General features: G+C 39.6%; 1 long non-coding RNA gene across 3 annotated transcripts in view; it reads left to right on the forward strand.

Moving 5' to 3' along the window:
* Nucleotides 1-17,048, forward strand: part of LOC128150388 (uncharacterized) — a 153,482-nt gene that overhangs the window by 73,206 nt on the left and 63,228 nt on the right. For 2 of the 3 annotated variants that reach the window (XR_008238043.1, XR_008238045.1), the window contains exon 1: nucleotides 1-205. This is a non-coding gene — a long non-coding RNA (uncharacterized LOC128150388). Of the gene's footprint in view, nucleotides 206-14,591; nucleotides 14,674-17,048 lie in introns of all 3 variants that reach the window. The other variant, XR_008238044.1, reaches the window with a different exon arrangement.

The following is a 17,048-nucleotide window of genomic DNA, read 5'->3' on the forward strand; positions in this document are numbered from 1 at the left end:
TTAGAACTGAGGTGTCCTAATTCCTGATCTATTCTGTAGCTGTTTATCAGCATTGCCTTCTATTATCAACATTAGGAGCCGATCTCACTGTTCTATGTACAGTAAATATCATGTCACCTGGCAAGGAAATCCTGACTGACCGTCTCTAATCTGGGAATAATTTATGCCAAAAAGTATTATTTTTGTTTAGTCTTTACTTTGCATGGTAAGTATATTCATTTTGCTATGAGATAAATGAAGGGGGGAGCAAGAAGGAAAAGGAAGAATTTTGGTTTCCTAGCCAAATATATAAATCTTCAATACTGAAACACTGTGATATCAGAGGTGCGTGTTCTCATAGTTGCTTTTGTGTTTGTTATTTTAGTGAATAGGACAATATTTACAGATAACCTCTAATGACATTCTTTCCACTTTATACTCCTCGGTATTTTTTCCTTGCATTGGGGGACCTTGCAGGTTTTGTATTTGATTTTTTTGATTATTTTTTTTTCTTTCCAGTTACGTTTACAATCATTACAGCTGTCATGCAATTGTAACATCTTGAGAAGCAGTTGAAGATAAGAGTGGGGATTCTACTAATTTGTAGTTGTGCAGAGGAGGAGTGTCTGATCAGAGACTGGTGCTGGAATTCTAGCTAAAGGCCATGTCATGCCTCAGGGGGTGCTGAGCTTTCAAAGCTTTGTGGCATAAAATAGCTCTAGAAGTAATGGTCTTTAAGAAAAAGATTTGAAGGAAGGAAAGTAAAATCACCTTGAAAACGGCAAGTTGTTTAAAGCGTAGGAGCTGTTTCAGACTCTTGCAGTGAGAGGAGACAGCAGAGGTGGATGTTAGAGAAAGTGTAAGTAGACAAGATGCAGGCAGAAGTATTTTCATGGGAAATGCAGGAGATATTATTAGTTTGCTTAACACTGAAGTGCATCTGTCCCTTATTGAGTGATGAAAGCCCAGGAGATTGACCATCCACACTAGACAGGCTTTACAAGATGAGCATGTGAAATTCATGGAATAGCAAACTTACATGAAATATGACCATGCTACTAAACAGCAACACAATGGAAAGTGCATTTGAGAACACTCATGGAATATGATCAAGCATAGCTGATACAGAGTCCTTGAAAGGTGGTAGTAAATACACTCATTTAAGGACTTTCACCTGTTGCTCTAAATCATTCATACCCCATGGCTTGTCTGCCAGCACTGTGACCCCTGCCACAGAGTGAGGAACATCAAAGAGAGAAGTGAGCAGATCAAGTCTCAGGTAGGCGTTGTACCCTTGTTATGGATAAAAGAAGTGTTAATAAGTTATGAAACAGGTGGAACCAGGATATTGTAATCCTGACATGAATGACCCAACAAATATTAATAGGATGGTACTATCCATTCGTGCAGAATCATATAGAAGGTATTTTAAAAGATCATTTAGAATGATTTTTGTTATTTTATCTCAAAGATGTGAAAATGTGGGCCATCGATTGCTAGCTTAGTAAAAGCTTCTTTTTTTTTACTTTTTTTTTTTTTTTTAGATTTTCCAATCCAAGAAAGATTTACAGTCTCTGATACTACCTGTAATCACAAATGAAAATAAGATTCTTAGGTTTTATCAATCAGGTTAATTTTTTTTTAGATGCACCACCATTCCATGTAACATCTCTGCGCTCTGCTGCCAGAATGCTTATGGTTAAGTATTTACTGTCAGGCACTGTTTTCTGCTGAAACAGCTGTTTTCTCTGGAAATATACACATGCTACCTCCCTTCTCTAATGTTCTTTATTTGCTTTTAGGTACAACATGTACAGACTGGTTTTAAAACAGTAGAAATTGCTCCCTGGAAATGAACTGTAGTTAAAATTGAAGACAAGCCTATTTACAATCAGAGCCAACAAGTCTGCAAACATACACTCTGCGTATCTAATATCAGGCCAATTTCGGTAACATTTGTTTGACTATGTACGGTATAATCTGTTGTTATTGAACTAGAAAAAGTCTGTTATGAAAGTTTATCGCTTCTAATCACTGAATCCTCACATCCAAATATTTTTTGAAAAGCACTTTTACAATTTCTCTTCAGAGAAAACAGTTTATTGGGTATTTTTTCTGAACTAAGGGAAACTTAAGAGTTAAACAGATTTGTGACAATGCTGATGACATGAGTCTGATGCTGACCTCAGGTCTTTCAATATGGTCTTAGACATTAGTGACTTTGGAGAACATTCTGTGTCATCCTTATACAGGGCCCAAAGAAATCTGTGCTTTCACAACAATAACTGTGATTGCAAAACCAGAACCATACCCAAGCCCCCACTGTAACAGCTATCTGCCCTCTATGCTTATACATATTTACATCCTGTCTGCCTTACTAATGCTGACAAAACCCCTGCTGCAGTCCTTTGAGCTTTTTTGTACATGAGTGTCCTCAGGGTTAAAATTCTGTTGAGCAGGGAGTTGTAGGTGTTTGGGGTGGATTTTTAGTATTTCAGTCATGATTTTCTTTTAAAGTTGGTAATTGATTTTTTTTTTTTTCTTTTAAGGTTAACTGTGGTTGGTTGGTGTTTACTTTTCTGGTGGTAAAACGGGGCGGGGGGGGGGGGCAGAAAATAGAAGAAAGGAAAACCTTTGTAGTCTCTTCTGGGTGGCCAGAACCTGGCTCTGTCTAAACTCTTTTGAAAAGTGGATTTGATGAGTCAGAAATGCTTTCCCTGGTGTTTCTATGTACTCGCTCCTGGGTTTTGTGATCTGGTGTGTATCACAGGAGTTCAGACTTCATAGTGCCCTTGAGCAAAGTGTGTTTCTAAGACAAACAGCAGCCTGATGGTTGCACTGAAATGCAACACTGCATAGTTGCACTGACATGAGGAAGCTGGATGAATGCCAGTGGGTCAGTGGTATGTGGGCCTGGTGGAGATGTGGTGGTCTCTGCTGGGGAGGCAGCAAGGGCTTTTTCTGGCAGTTGGAAATGCATGATGGTCACATTCAGCTCCAGACACAGTCAGTTATGGTGATCAACACTTATTTGGGTCACCGTGGCCAGATGCTCATCTCACAGGAAGTGACAATGTTTTCTATAAAGTTAGAAGTAAAAACCCCCATCTTTTCAAAATGCCACAGCTACCTGGCCATCCAAGTAAAGGCTTTATACCACTCCTTTGGAAGATGTTGTTCAGTGGCAGAGGACACAACATCTTGTTTCATGCTTGAGAACGGTTACCATTTTCAGTCAGCATGATTTTGGTCCTTCCCAGGCTAATGTGAGTCAAGACCTCTTCCTCCCTGAATGAATTTCCTTACCCACCTTAGTTATTCTAGCCTGGCTTGGTATAAAGAAGTCTTCACAGTGAGTAACAGTGTATAGGAGTGTTCAGTGGTATCTTTGTCAGTGGACGCTGTGGGCACGGTTCCGGTAGACCTCTGGTTTATGCATATGAAGGTTGAAAGGTTATTCTGCTGTCCTAACAAAGAGAAACATGATCTTGAAATAAACACAATGTTCAATATAAGTTAGCTTTTACTGTTTTTTCCACCAGCTAAGGGTAAGGTGTAATTTGTCATTGCTCCTTTCTCCTACTTCAGCCACCGCTGCCATAGCTGTCAAAGAGGACAGGAGGAGTGGAGTTAGGCAAGCACACTAAAATATGGGCATCTCTAAACTAGAGGTTCCCCTGAAGTCATCCCAATTCAGACTCTGCCTAAAACTTACAGAGTGTCTGGGTATAGGCAGTAGACATTTTCAATGACTCAGTTGTGACACTGTGACACAAGTTTCAAGCCCACGCTCAGATCCCAGGGCGCTAAATTGGGCTGCTTTCTGTACGGTAGACAGAGCTGTTGGAAGCTGCCTGGAAGCTGGGAATTTTGCCTACTGCCAAAACTATGTTTGAAATGGCATCTTGTAATTTTTCATCATCTCTTTTCACATCACTGATTATCATTGATGCTGGCTTGGAAAAGGAGATGGTCTCCTATATAATCATGCAAGCAGCACAGTGTCCAAACATCACCAGGGCAACCTTTCTTCATGCCGTGCTCTGCGCATTTTTGCAATGGCTGCTCTTGTAGCATAGGCAAGTTTCATGGCTTAATGGGCTGGTGCCTGCAGACCCAAACTCTTGGCAAGAATAGTGAGGTTAATTACTTTCTATTAAGGTGAAGTCCTGGCTCACAGAGACTTTTCCTGGTGACTTCAACATGGCTTGGATTTCACCCTTCAAAAACCAGTGACTCTGTGCAACAAAAGAATGTGTCCTGCCGATTTGTGAACCTTTGATTTCAGTTGCTGTTGTCCTACTTAGCACTGTATGCTAGCTTAATGGTGTCTGGCAGCAGTGCGCTGATCCTACCCACCTCCTGGGCTTGGCTTCACCCATCCTGTAATTAATAAGCAATGTATTATCTTATTTACTGACTAGTTTAATCTCTAACTATACTGCACTGTGTTACTGGACACTTTTGACTGTTGTAGGAACTTCATATTTTATTTTGGAAACTTGGCTAGTGGCAATCTAACCACAAAGGCTAGGAATAGCAGCACATGTGCACTTTATAGAATGGTTTGACGAAATTGCAACAAATCACAGAAATTCTGCATATCTCATGTATGCAAGAAAGGGTTATTTTTTAAGGCTGTCATTGGTCCTGTGTATCTTAAGGATACCATGATGGCTATTTTAAGTAGCCAGTGCACAACCAGTTGCACTTCCTTTATTTGTTTTGGGGGTGGAGGAGAAAAAAGTTGTTTTGTTATGCTTTTTTTTAGGATTTTTAATCATCTTTGAAAGTTTCTGAAGAATATATTTTCCCTCTTTGATGAATTATCAAAGGCTCTTGACCTCATGGTTAATAACTTTGTTCAAGGTTACAAAGAAAAGTTAAGACAATTCAAGTAAATAGTCTCACTGACTTTAAGGAGGTTGATTACTAACAGTAATCATGTGCAGAAGAGTTTTCCGCACTGGCTCTCAGTTAAAATTCAGCAAAAGTATCCACTGAAGTCAACTGGAAAGTTTTCCGGAGTAGGGAGTAAATATAAAACTGAGGACAGTCTTGAGGACCAGGCCCATGTTAAATACTTCTACTCCCTGAATACAAACAGCTGAAGGTTTCTGGATAAGCCAAGACAAATACATTTCTTCTGAATTTTTTTCTTTGCCGGCAAAATCTAATATTTAGCAATTCATATGATAAATGCCACTAAGGCGGCATGGAAATGGAATATATCTGAAAATATGTCACTTCAGACTATAGTTGGTACAGTCTGTTTCTCTTTGTAATAGGTATTTAGTTCATATCTAGTCCCAAGTGCTGCTCAGATCATTCCAGTTTTTTTTATTTCTAGTATATAGGGACAATCAAGGCACTATGTTCTTTCCATAAAGTTTTTCCGTGCATAGCACAAGGCTGGAATGGAACTAATATGAGAGGGAAAGTGTGCTTTACCAATGCCAGAAAAAGAAAAGTATACAAAGTTAAAGAACACAAAGTTTGAAGGTCAAAAATCAAATAACTTTCTCTGATTTTGGATACCTGGAACCAATTTTCAAAATCAGATTTTTCCATGTTAAAAAAAAAACCACCAACACCCCCCCCCCCAAAACCAAAATCCACAAAAAAAAACCCCAAACAAACCCAGTAGAGGAAGCATAGTCTCCATAGGTGTCCTTTTAATGTCCTCTTTTATTACCTTACTGTGATGCACCTCTTCTTCCCTGGTCTTTTTGCTCCTACTGACAAGTAATCCTAGCCTGCTAATCCTGACCCTTAAACTCTGCTACATTATAATTAACTTTCAGTGTCTCATGACTCTGATTTTTATGTATTAAATGCATGCCTTGTTATCCACTCAGTACAGCATAAGACACTGGTTTGACAAAGAATTAAATCCAGTGCTTGGGAGAGAGCTTTATTTGTCCATAAGAAAAATAAACCCTATTTCCAGGACTTAAGTGACATTAAAGGTTTGTTGATGTTGAGAAATTTAATCTGTCAAATGCTTAAAAAAATACTTTCCAACTAAATTCACGGACTTGCACTAAATCTCCACTGATTTAGATTGTAGTAAGGATTTTCCTCTGGTTTAACTTAATGGATTTAAAAAAAAAAATAAAAAGAAAATCACCTAAACCATTGTAATTTTTATGTTGGAATATACGTCAGCTGTCAGGTAGTCCTTGCATGATTCATTTGGAAGGTGATGATTTTCAACAGAAAAATGAGGAGCCTGTTTATGAAACAGAAAAATTTGAAATCAGAAATCAGTAAAATGCCTTTCAAGAGAGAAGCTGAATGACTCACAGGATAAAAGAACCTTCTTAAACTTGCAATCAAATTCATCATGTTTAACACTGGGATTACTTACAGATTAAAAATCAAAACTTCTGTGACAAGCAGAGCAGAGAGGACAGGATCTTGCATTTCTTCAAGCATGTGCTTCAAAAACTTTTTTCCAAATAAGTCAGCTTATTGTTATTTTCCCTGGTTTTCATGACAACAAACAAGATTTGGTTATTTAATATCTTGTTTCTGTGAGAAATAACAAATTATCTTTAGAACAGCAGATTTTATTTCTTCAGATGAGAAAGGTGCACTTTAATTCACTTTTGCTGAACAGACGTTTGGCTTTATTGGCAGGTTGTCAGGAAAATTAAGTGAAAACGACAATGCGTTGCCAAAGTGCAAAAGACTTGGATTTAAAAACGTCTCCGCCAGAAATCTGTATTTCAAGCCCTGAGTCTGGAAGTTTTTTCCACGGCTTTGGTTAAAATGAAAAGGAGAGAACAGGGCCTAAAATTCAGAAGAGCTCAGCTCATTCACTGGTCAGGTAGGAAAAGGTGACTGTAACCATTTATTGCAAAATAATTGACCTATCTTGTCAAATGCACCCCTTCTAAAGGGCTTCAAAAGAAAGAGGGGCTGCTTGAAAAGCCTTGATCCAGCTGTGGGTGCTGAAAATCGAGGCTTTCATTGGTAGAGTCAATGAGGATCCTGGGGGTTGGCTGGGGAGAAGGGCAATTAGGTTTATCATGTAATTTGAGGAAGGTCCAAAGGCAGCCAGGAATCGAGGGGACGCTCCTGTGGGCCCACAGGAGCAGCTAGCAGCCATCAAAGGACAGCAGAGCCTGTTGGGACCAACATGGGCTAAGTCTAAGTCTACGTCTCTTCGAAAACAGAGTTGTTGCTTTTTGGGGAAAAGCAAGAACAACTCTGGTCGGTCGCTGCAGGCATGAAACAGCAAAGAAATAACGTGAGCCCTGGGCCGGTGGGAGACAGTGACAGGCCGCCTAGCTGCGGGTGTGCAGGAGAGAGGTGTATAAAGGCAAAGCACTGAATGCTGCGGGGTGCAGCCGGGAGCTAGAGACAGTCACCAGAGTCGGCAGGGTCATTAACTCGTGGATTCACACTCTGCTTAGGCAAATCCAGGGCTTGAACTGAAGGGAAATTACATCGTTGCAAATCTTAAACCGTGTTGGATGCCTGCAGGACAAAAGGGATGTGAAGTTCTCCTTTCTGCTGTCCCCCAGGGGCCAGTCTCCCTGCCCTGTCTCACTCTTCTTCAGGGTCCTTGCTGCGGCCACCTGCCCCTGCTGAAAAAGGCCCAGCAGAAGGTAGAGAGTTGCCCGTGGCCCAAAAATTTCACATGTTTGAGGAGATCTCCATCTCCAGCTAGTAAATTCTCCTTAGAAAGGAAAATGAAGTTAGTCTCCTGCTTGTTTATACGTCTGGCTGAGATCCCTTCTGTTAAATGCTTCAGACAGTTGTTTCCCTTCAAGAGGAAGGTGAATGCCCATGAGCTAGCTACTTCAATTTAAATTGAGCTCCATCTAAAAGAACTGTGGCACTTGTAAGCATGATTAGTGCTTAAAACTGCTGTCATTTAGCCAGCAAACAATGCACATGACAACCACTTAATTCTTGGCAAAAACAAAGTTCTGTGTTGTTAGTTTGTTTGGGTTTTCTTTTTAAATGTAACCCTATTGTAAATAAGAGTAGTGCGTATGGTAGTGATGTACAGGAATTCTCTTGGAAATTTTGAGAATAAATACCAGCTCTAATAATAATAATAAATTCTCTATTTTAGGAGTGACACAGGCAAAGGAGAAAGTGGAAGAATGTAGAAGAAAAATTTTGTGTGACACATAAAGCCTGTATCTCCAAATAAAAAAAAGGGGGGGGAAACCACTAAAAAGTGAATGTGCCATGGTCATAATGAGCCTTTTTTTTTTCTGTTTGTGTGAAATCACAAGAAGACTGATAGTACTTTTTATCTTTTGCCATTGCAAGTTTGTGCCAAAATACTGGAGGTGTAATATAATCCCCCATAATTACATGTTTTGAGATAGAGCATTCCTTGGCTGTTTATATGGATTAAAACTGACTTAGAATGCTAGAAGGCATTCCAGTCATAATGGTAAACTAATTAGCAATTAATACTGTGCTATGGTTTAAGAGTCATTTTTCTGTTATACTTTGCCATTAAAATACAAATATTCAAGTAAGCTACGAATGACTTCATGGAGTTTTATCTCATTAACGTGATAAATTCTTTGTTCCTTTGCAAACAGAAGAAAAGTGTCACGGAATAGCAATTAAAGAAAAAAATAGTGTTGGGAGCAGCACTATGTGTAACCTCACTAATTTCAAAAAAGTCATTACTTATTTGCAGACTTGCATTTATCTGTGGCAATAATTGAAAAAAGGGTAGGATCAGATCATTATTCAGATTTTAATTGCCACTGTAAAAGCTCCACATGAATAAATGGACAAAAAGTTTGGTTTACCTCTCTGTTAAGGTGTTGGAATCCTGGAGCGGCTAGGCAGACCATAAAACAATACTTCATAGATTTATCCTTATATAGATCTATTCTGGCACCTTTTTTTTTTTTTTTTCCTAATGATAGGTTAATATGTTTAGTTTACGTCAGCTGCCTAGTATGAGTACTTCTCTGAACTGTATCCAAACTGAATATATCTAAACTAAGATATAAGACTATTTTTCTCCATTTACTTCAGTAGGCTTTGGATCAGGTCCCTATTGAATCTTCAAAGTTGACTTGAAAAATCTAGTGTAATCATACCTTCTTATATACCTTGAGCTGATTCCAGCCCTAGAGCTGGTCTATGTTGAGATTTCTGATAATGCTGAACAAAAAGTGAGCCTGGTGTGATCCTTTGAATTTGTTAATGTATTCAAGTGAGTTGCTGATTTCTGAGAATCTAGAGAATGAAATCTAATGCTGTGTTTTCACTGGGGTTTTTTTAGGGTCTCATTCCTTTTATTTAATCGAATGACCATTCTTTGCCGTTATACTCAAATGACAGAAAAATTCATGTTTATGGGCACGTATGGTAACTGTCTGACTCTCAGTACTGATAGTCATTGTGCATCCAGTCTGTTTTATTAGTAAAGGTGATCCAACAGGCAGGAGGAAGGCAAGAACTTTGAAATAAAACCTTTAGAAATATGTTTTCCCCATGCTCTGTTTACAGATATGACTTGGAAGACTGGCAGAAACAGATGAAAGAGAAATTTCTTTCCAAGCCCTGGCTGTCAGCTTAAGTTACAAGTGCCCGTTTGTAAAATATTGTTGTTTAAAGTGCTTAAGTGTTCAAATAGAAAACTTGCATAGAAAGTGGCTTCCTGCTTAACAAAAATGGGTTCTTATCAGATAACAATTCTGTCCTTGCAACATTGGCTTGATGGTTTTTTATCACCTTGGCTGGAGTCCTTGCATGCCAGCCAACCCTCCATAGATCCCAAAAAGACTTCCTCACAAGGGGAGTCCCTCTTTAAGCAGGTCTCAGAAACCCTGCTGAAAACATCCAATGTAAGAATTTGGGGTCTGGAGACTTCTGGAGGAAGTCAAAGGAAAGGAGAGAGGTGGGAGTGTGCACAGGTGTTGTCTTCAGAGTTTTGTACTAAATGAACTTTGGGCTTCCAAGAAAAACACACAGATGTGGGTTATTCCCAGCTAATGTCATGCAAAATATTTCTAATGAAAGGCAAAACTTGTCACAATCAAATCTTTTCCACATTTCATTAAGTTTGAAAAAGGTCCAAATTTTATGAGGAAGGGGGAGAAGAACTACTGATGTACATGGAAATTTGCCAGTTTGGGGTGTCCCCTCATAAACATGAAAAACGCAACTCTGAAGTAAAAGTAGCTTTTCTCTGCCCATTGCCACTTAGCAGAAAGGAAAACACGGAGAACATGAAACCACATCACCAAACAGAAAACGATTAGCTCATAAATGTGTAACTTTTTCACTGTGTGGCATTCAACCCCTGAGAATTGTGTTGTAAGCTGCATTTTGCAAGAGGCTTCTGTGGGGTTTGCACAAATGCATGGAGTCATGCTTCAGTCTCCCCTTTCTCCTCCCTTGCCGAGGAATTGGCATCAGCATCCAGCTCTGCAGGGCTTCAGCCACCTTCCCGTCAGCCCCTGCCACTCTACAAAGCCCAGGGCCATGGGGGCTGCAGGACTACTCCTTGCCCGTGAGGGCAAACTGCTGGGGGAACAAGTGGTCTAATTGCCACATTAATTCATTGATGGATGTGGTGTCACTGCTGCAGTTTAAGAAGTGCTGTGGCCAGCTGCAGAGGAGCCCCAGTGTTGCTTCACAAGCTAGGGAGGTTCCTGCATATGAACTTCTCTCTGCCTCCAGCCTAGTGACCAGCTTTTGGGGCCCGCTGGATATAATTCGGAGGAAATACCAGCACAGCTCAAACGCTCCATTGGGCCTTGTACAGGCTTGGAAGTTGGGAAGTATGGCTCCTTCATTCTTCAGCCTCTTAGCTCCTGTGTGTGCTTGAAAGAATTTTCATCTTGGGCTTTATCTGTCTCATTTACTCACATTTTAAAAGCTCAGATCTCAGAGGTATTTTGGCATTGTTAGGCAATCGTAAGTGATTAAGGATGCTGGAGAGTTCCCTAAGGCAATGTTTGTTGTCTTACTTGCATCATACTGAATGAAGGCTGTCTACGTGGCACAATGTAGAGCTGTGTAGATAATCTAAGCTTGCTCCCAGGGAGCCTGCTTGCAGGCCAGAAGCTGCTTGTCTGCTTTAGTGAATCAAGCTAGTGCATACTCTTTCTCAGCACGGCTGGTTAGGCCAAACAGTGTGCCAAAAACATGTCTATGCCTCTCCCAATCTGCTTGAGTGTCTTTTGCAGCACTACACTGTGCCACACAGACCTTCAAGTAGAAGACCTTATCTAGTAAGTCCCTAATCTAGTCTAAGGGGTGGTTTTGTTATACAAGTAATAAAAACATCTCAGTATGATGCACTTGCAGTGAGACACAAGAAATTTTATCCTGGGACTGTAACAGGTAATAGCATACTTTCCATTCAAGTCCTTAAACTTAATTAAGAACCACCAAAAATTAAATTAAATCAAACATGCATTTACCCTGCTTGTCAGTCTCAGGCATTGTAACATGGCTCCAATTTCTAACCTGGATTTAAACTTTTGTCCTCAATTAGGTTATTTAATTTGCTTCATTTAAACTCTACAGGAAAATGAAAAGCAGGTGTTTCCTTTATTGAGCACCTATTGTTATGCTTTCTTTTCTATTTTGAGTTATGGTCGCAGCATTTTAAATAATGAACCGGGACCTCCTCTTTGTTTTCAGTGAAGTTGAACATAGACTAGAGGACTGGAATGAAGCTCGTTCTCCTAGCAGTTACTGTCATAGTAGATAAAGCTCTTCCATAAACGGAGGAGGGAAAGGAAAGGCAGCTCCAAACCTTTATCATCAGTGTGTCTTGGTGGCACTTCTAATTTCCTGTGGCTACTATGAGTAATAAAAAAAAGAAAGTTCCTGGAATAAAGGAGCAGAAGCAGAGCTCTGGCCCCAGAGCACAGCAATATTATCCCAGGTAAACATGAACTCTTTTCACAAAATTATGGAGCAATCCTAGGAAATAGCACAGAACTGTGCAAAATGTAAGGAAAGCTGTTGCATTGCTTGGTTGAATAGTGATTTGTTTTCCAGCTCAGCCAGGATGGCAGACACCTATTTGCATTCTGCTTAAATGCTGTGTTAGTCTTTATGAAGGTCAGTGGTTAATCACAGGCTGCAAAAACAAAAGCTTATGAATTAGAGACAATCAAAAAAACAGCTAATGTAAATTGTTTTGAGTTCACTCAGAGTGTGAAATTACCATGTTTGTATAATATAGTCAACATAATCAAAACTGTAGGTACTTCCTGATTAAAGAAAAAAAGTGGATGAATTCTGTGCATGCATTTGAAACGTGAGCTTAAGGCTTGTCTTGGAAAGCCTTAATAAAGCACTGAAGAGTTCCAATACTGGGATCAGCATGGAGCATCCTGTTACCGAGTGAGGAAAGTTTCTGGAATAGCCTTTTTTGATTGTTCCAGAAGAGGAGCGAGTGCTTACGCTCTAGGAAGTGTTTTCTGAGAATTCCTGCAGGCTGAGGAGTTCTCAGTCATGCCAAACATTTGATTAATGATGACTTTTTACATTGATTTTTCTACTAGCAATGGGTAAATTTAATAGAGGTCAGTGGTTTCGTTCATTTTAGTGAAGGATGTTTATCAAAATGTTACCCAAAATTCTGAGAGATAGAAATCTTCTGAGATTAGATACTTGGAAAACTGTTGCTTAAGCTGCAGGAAATTGGGTGTGATCATTTAATTACGAACCAGTTTAGTCGCTGGCTATCTCTGTTATTCAAGCAAAATCCTGGCAGAAGACTTACCAAATGCTGCACTAGATGTTGATCTCAGTTCCATGATATAATTCACTCCACTGTTTACAGCTGAAGCATGGCAAAACTGGGACCATCACTTCTTTGTGAGAGGACTTACTGGGTTGTACAACTAAGACCATTGCAGAGGTCTTCAGGGACAGGGAATAGCACTGCAACCGTTGAAATTCTACTTGCTTTACTAACATCATAGACATGGTATTAAAATGGTGGTTTCTTCAGCCTGCTGCGGTTTGAAATACTAGCTTTAATTTCACGGCAGTTGACCTTGATCGTGCAGGACAATAAGCAGCAGCACCATGGAAAAGTCCCAGAATACAATTCTCTTTAAAAGAAGCAAACAAAATCTGATCTACTGGTAATCTTAGAAGGTATTTAATCTAGCAGGAGAGACAACAGCTTCAACAGCAGTGTTTAAAAACTTCTACCCGTATGCCAGTCCTAATGATTTTCAAGTACAAATAAGAACTCCAAACATTAAATTCCCAAATAATTTCCCCCTCCCTTGAAATGCCTTACCTTATAAGAAAATGAGCTTCACCTATAGATAAATACTGAATGTGGTTGGGCTATGAGGCTTCCATTCTTCCAGACTAGATTCATACATGCACACACATTTTTAGCACAGCATATGCACGAATAAGCACCAGGAGTGCTGTGCAGCTGCCATGTTTCTATTCCACTCCTTTTTAAAACACATTCCACGCTCATGAAAGCTGCTGGACTGGTGAGCAAGAAGGGTAATACAGTTCTATGGCCTTGTATTCTGCTGTGTAATGGTAGTTCAAACATTTTTTTCCCCACCTTGTGTGAACAAAAAGGGGAACTGATAGTCTCATTCTTATGCCTCTACCATCATTAGCACACAGTGCCAGCATGTGGGTAATACTGTTTGGGGGAAGGGGCAATGGGCTGCTTGCTTGTTCCCTCTGTTTGTGTGTGCACAAACAACTGACAAGCCAGCACACTGAGGCTCTTATTTAGCAAAGCTTCCTAAGTGTGTGCTCCAGCCTGCCCATGCTGGTGAGGCTGTTAAGAATGTGCTTAACTGTAATCAGATGTTCAAATTCAAAAGGATTTAAACATCTGCTTCTCATTAAGTGCATGCTTAAGAGCTTTGCTGAATCAGGGCCTTAGCCATTAGGAAATAAACAGAGACCACCAACTTATTTTACATATACTCTTGAAGAGCGTTCGGATAGATAGTAATGACTTTCAGTCAGTATTGACCAAAGTTGGCTTTGAACTGCTGACCTAGAGGTGAAAGGCTTGTATCCTGTTACCAATCCCTGGAGCAAACCAGTCTTACTTGTTTTCAAATATTAATGAATTAAGTCAAGTCAAAATGTAGCCCCATTGATTGCTTTTTCCTCATATTTTTCCTGTGTCAGCATCAGTAACTGATACTGCTGTAGAAAATCTTTGGGAATCAGTGCTGCCCACAATTCTCTGGTTTAAATCACTTGCACTGTAAGCAGAGTCTTAATAACTGAGACAGTTGGTTAGTTTCTAAAAATATTTAGAAATGGACCTTTCCACAAATGTTGATAGTAACTGTTCATCAAGGAAAACATACTTATGTGTAGGGTCTAATTAATTATTTAGGTATCTATTCTCATTGTGATATGCAAACATAACTCTCACTGACACTAATAGGAGATTCATATGCATGCCAGGAGCAGGGGAAGTCCTTGGAGAGTATTTAGACAATATTCCTTGAAGGATTGGGGTGGGGAGAGGCAAGGAGGAAAATCATTGATGCAAACATTAATTTGTCATTTTTCCACAGAGGCTATGTGTATTTTTATTTTAAAAAGACAGTGGGGACCATTAACTAATACTTAAAATTCTGTTTGCATCTGTAAAGGCAGAGCTTAGATGAAGGCTACACAAAGACCTCCAGTTGAAAGTGGAGGCATGCTAATATTGAAGAAAAGCAAATGCTCCTAGTAAGTGCTCTTTTGAAAACTTTCATTTTAGTCTTGCGTATTTGACTTCTGGGAACCTTTGTTTCCTATGGGAAGCTTATTGAACCACAAGTATTATCTGAAATATTGGGGTGTGTTTCTTTATCATTGGATATAGGATGTACATTTGATTCACTGATTCAGGTGTTGAGTGGCTGTGGTCAGATATTGCGAAGGCCCATTTCCAGTAGGATTTGCTCAGTTGCTGGGTGACCTGTGCGCAGTGGTGTCCCATGCACATAGGACCTATGTGACCTAGAACAGGTCAACAAACCAGGGACATCTGGAGCCTAGACAGTGGCATGACTGCAAATGTGGATTTGCAAAAGCAAAAGAGATTCAGGTGCTATGGCAAGAGATGTACATAATTTCATTTTTGAGTCTTTTTAAGCCATCCCAACATCTCGGAGAGCCATCCTTCCAGTAGCACTGTATCAGAGGAAATTCAGTCCAGGTTGGTAGAACTGGCTGTCAAAAATTATAGTAGTATCAAAATTACATACTCCAGTCTCTGTCTCTGCTGCTTCTTCTCCCTGGAGCTATCCTGCCCTACACAGCTTAGTCAAGGGGTCCTCCAGCTGTATTAGATGTGGGTCCAAAAACCCTCAAGCTTAGCTTCACCACTGTGCTCAGTTCCTAAAACTGGTTATTTGCAGCAGGGAAGAGCAGCACTCTAAATAAGGCTTCCTGGGGCTTTTGGTTTTTTTGGTTTTACTTGCTTTTCCCTGCAGATGTGCTCTGCCATGGGCTGAACAGGGACTGAGAAGGGGGAGCTGAAGGGCCCTGTTTTAGCTGAGACTTTGGGGGTCCATGTTTTTTGCCTTTTCTGCATTTTGAAACTGAAGTCCTCTGCCCTACTGTATATTTCTGGTGCTTGGTATTTCTGAACCCTTCCTGTAAGTCACATTGCAGGCATGTTAAGTCAGTTTACAGGAGGAACTGTGATGCCATTAGTAAATGCTTCTGACAAACGGCATCAAGTAATCTGCAACCCCTGAGAAAGTTATCATGGCCTTTTTCCCTGCTGCACACCTGGCAGGAGGGCAACATGCTGGGAATTATCACCCTGACCTTCTCCTTGGTTTCCTGGCTCTGTGAGGAGTCTGGCCCTTGCTAATCTTAGGGGTTGTGTATAACGTGGTGAGGCGCACAACTTCCAGACAGAAAAAAAACAACTTTAAGTGGGTAGTATTTCTTTAGGGTAAACATTTTCCATCAGTTCTGGAAAACCACAAAATAATAATGCAAAGTTACTGGAAAGCAAAACTTAATAGAAATTGCATCCTGATACAAAAAAATAATTCACAGCAAACCAGTGATACTTAGGAGAATAAAATGTAAAAAGAGCAAGTCAAATTTCCAGTGAAATATAAATTGGATTACTAAAACCTTTTAATTAATTGAAGATTGAATCAGCAATTCACAAAAGGCTATCTTGAAAATTTATTATCTTATCTTGACAGCATGTCATTTGTGGTGGGGAAAATTACCAAACCCAGAGCAGAGGATAAGGACTCACCTATAGGCATGCAAATATCTCTAGGAATTCAAGTTTTTTAGCCTGAAGAGACTGCAGTTTACTTTAGCCTAACTCATTTTCCCGAAACATTCAAAAGGTTGATAAATTCCTCTACCAGCTATTTTATCACGTTTTATATACTGCTGAAGATATTTACTGCTTTCTCCAATGTTGGATTTTTCAGGTTGACATAAAAACATGAAAGAAATGTCATCGCTCTAAAAATGGTCTTTTTAATAAAGACTGAAAAAACTTTTTATGAGATGTTAGTTTGGGTGTGCTGGATCGCTAGATTCAGTTCTGGGTTTTGACTTATATTTACTTTAACTGACACGTCTTTTCACTATAGTTCAGAGAAAAATGAGCAAGCCCATGTGAAGGGGGAAAAAAAAAATCACAAATCAAGGGTAGTAAACCTGGTTTTGGATCTTTTTATGGAAAACAAACGTTTCTATGAGTAAGGTGATATTTTTGTTGAAATGTTTTAGGTTTTAGTTTAAAAAAAAAAAAAAAAGTCTCCTCTTCTGCGTTCCTCCCAAGCCAATTTGTTTTTATTTTTGGCAAACAAAGAAAACACTCCTCTTTTCCAAAGCTAAACATAAGTTTACATGGTCCTTTGTATAAGCATGTGTTTATTCACATGCATTGTCTGCTACTTGTTTCAGTCTTTGTGATACTTTGCTCTATAAAACAGACCTGTTGCAGAGTAACTAAACTGGAGACTCAAAAAATTTCAGCTTACTGTGCTGTTATGCCCTGCTCTTCCCTGGGACTGATGGCTCCAAAACAGAGGCAAATACTGAAGGAGGAAATACTGAGTTTTCTAAGGGTCTGGATT

Source organism: Harpia harpyja, chromosome 13 (assembly GCF_026419915.1).
Source record: "Harpia harpyja isolate bHarHar1 chromosome 13, bHarHar1 primary haplotype, whole genome shotgun sequence".
NCBI classification, from domain to species: domain Eukaryota; kingdom Metazoa; phylum Chordata; class Aves; order Accipitriformes; family Accipitridae; genus Harpia; species Harpia harpyja.